Source organism: Macrotis lagotis, chromosome 7 (genome assembly GCF_037893015.1).
Source record: "Macrotis lagotis isolate mMagLag1 chromosome 7, bilby.v1.9.chrom.fasta, whole genome shotgun sequence".
In the NCBI taxonomy this organism is placed as follows: domain Eukaryota; kingdom Metazoa; phylum Chordata; class Mammalia; order Peramelemorphia; family Peramelidae; genus Macrotis; species Macrotis lagotis.
The window spans coordinates 80,370,859-80,373,600 of NC_133664.1; the positions used below are offsets into that span (position 1 = coordinate 80,370,859).

Genomic DNA, 2,742 nt, shown 5'->3' on the forward strand with positions numbered 1-2,742 from the left:
TCTAACTTGACTGGTATATTATGACAAAACAATCATATACTAGAAAACAATAGCATATTGTTTATTGTTCAGATTACATTCTTGGAGATCTTTTCGTGGTACCAAGCTTCTCTGAGGAAAAAGCATGGGTGATTGATTATATGAAATGATTTCTAGAAACTTGATAGCAGAAAATCAAGGAGAACCTGCTGATCCGAGTCAATTTATGAATGCAAACAAGTGTCAGCTTGAAATTGGAAGAGGAATAAAAGGAGTCAGTGCAAGAATTACAGAAAGAGAAATCATCATCAAATCTGAATTCTAGAACAGTGATCTCATCTGGAAGAATACACAATGAAACAGGAGAAACAACAGGTGAAAGATGCAGAGCAAGTTAGTGAGCTTCTCCTTATATTTGATGAAAGCTGTATCCTATGTGCTATATAAGATATACTGTGAGCAAAAGAATATCAATGATTCAATAGAAATTTCTTCAAGTCTTAATAGTGACATTGGTGAATTAAGTTAAAATTCAGATGATTCAGTTTCAAACCAATTCAGTCTTAAATTTGAAGTTGAATCTATTCATTCAGAAGATTATATTCACAATGAAGAAACATAAGAACTTACAGATGAAGATAATGAGATATTTTTGTTGAATTATGTCTGACTCTTCGTGACCTAGTTTAGGGTTTTCTTGGCAAAAATATTAGAATGGTTTTCAATTTCCTTCTTCAGATTAATTTGCCAATGGGGAACTGAGGTAAACAAGTTTAAAAAACATGTCCAAGGTTGCACAGCTAGTGTCTGAAGTCACATTTGAAATCAGGATTTCCTGACTCCAGGACCAGCACTCTTGTTCACTGTGCCACTTCTGTCTGGATGAAATATGTCAGATAATCATATATCAGGTAGAGGAGAATGATGCTGACTCATTTGATAAAGGCCTTGAAATATCCTTAACCAACCTATTGGAAGTGATAAAATGAACCATCAACAATATTGCCACATATGTTGGGCTTCATGATGAGAAAGGTAAATAAAGGCAACCTACAAAATCCAACACAAAAGGAAGGAGAGGGCTTTGATGTTCCAGTTTTTAAGAAAAATAAGATGAATAACTCTCATGATTATGTTTTGAGGAAAGTGATCAAAAAGTATAAATATCAGAATAGCAAGGAACAGAATTATTTTCAATATAATAGTCAGGAAGATGCCAGAGCATTTGAGGGATGGAGTGCAAGACAAAGAAAGAAGTATAGAATTTATTCTTCACCCAAGCACCTCAGAACTCTGAGGCCTAAAAAATGTCTGCATTGTTCATGTAAGGACAAGACATCTTATGGCATGTATTACATTTGCTAAGAAGCTGAAAAAGAGAAATAAGATTTATCTAGTGTGCAGGCAATTGATTCAAATGATTGTGTTAATTTATTTTCTCTAGATGTAATGTACAAATAATGGACTCACATGTATGAAATATTTAAGAATGTTCACACAAGACTTGTGAAATTTATTTAGAATTTTATTTTTGTACATGTTTTCCAGGAAAAATAATCCATTTTTGTGCCTCTAGTGGAATTTGCTTATGTATATTTTTTTAAATTCTCTTCCTTTAGGAAGAAACCTATTGTAGTTATTGCTTTCCTTCCTATAATATTTTTATTAGTTTTCATTTGTAGTATTTATAGAGGAAGCAGCATATAGTGGATAGCATACTAGTCTGGAAGATCTAGATTCACATGTCGCATTGGACACTAAAAACTTATTTAACCCAGGACAAATCATTCAAACTCTTTGTATTTAAGCCAATACTTGAGATTTCATCTGCTAAGTCAGGAAAGTTGAGAGCAATTTATAGATAGTCATATTGGGAATGCTAAAAGTACAGATCATTTATTATTTGTATCCATTAAAAAGTACAAGTTATTTTGAAGATTGACTGCATCTGTTTTTTTAAAATCATTTCTGCCTTCTCTAGTTGAAGAGTGTAAGAGGTTTTGGAACATTTGTGTAAATACAAATTTTAATAAAGAGTATTCAATTTTTTTAAATACTTGTAACTTGACATCTTCTAGTTGGCTGAAGAGCCAGGAGAACAAATGACTGACTGCCAAGACCAGATTCAATGTTATTACTAAAGTAGTGACCTTTCTTTTCATCTTCCTCTTTTCTTTGCAGGTTTCAGGATGCTGTTTGGAGCTGTTTCTGGGAGTCTGATACCTGCATTCACTAATCCATCTGAAGTTCCTACCAGTGACATGAGCCACCCATTCACTTGGGATTCCCTATTATCACCATATTATTCCTGCCTTTAATGGGATTTTGGACTGTATCTCTTATTTCCTAAATTCACAGGATTACTGTCTGGACATATCCAATTAAAAATACTGACTGATCACCTATTCATAAAAGCAGCTGCTATACCTTCCCGGTGGGAGAATATATGGCAACTGCCATTTACCCCAACTCAGCTCAAAAAGATAGCTCACACTAGTTCTTCCTCCCTAAAAACACTAATGGGGTGGGGGGAGATGGAGCCAAATGGTGGCATGAGAACAGCCTTTCCTTGGTGTTCTCTCAAAAATATTCCCCAAACCTTAAAATCATGGCTCTAACTAAATTTTCAAGAGCTAGAACCTACAGAAAGATCCAGTGAGGCAATTATCCAGCACAAGGTAACTTGGAAAATTGTGGGAAAGCTGTTCCATGGGGGTAGAGGGCGGTGGCAGCACAGCCAGGATTATCACACCCAGAAATGAA

At 34.8% G+C, this 2,742-nt stretch overlaps 1 pseudogene; it reads left to right on the forward strand.

The window, feature by feature from the left end:
- Positions 1 to 333: 333 nt before the first annotated feature.
- On the forward strand, positions 334 to 1,423 carry LOC141494067 (E3 ubiquitin-protein ligase Mdm2-like; annotated as a pseudogene).
- The last annotated feature ends 1,319 nt before the right edge of the window (positions 1,424 to 2,742 follow it).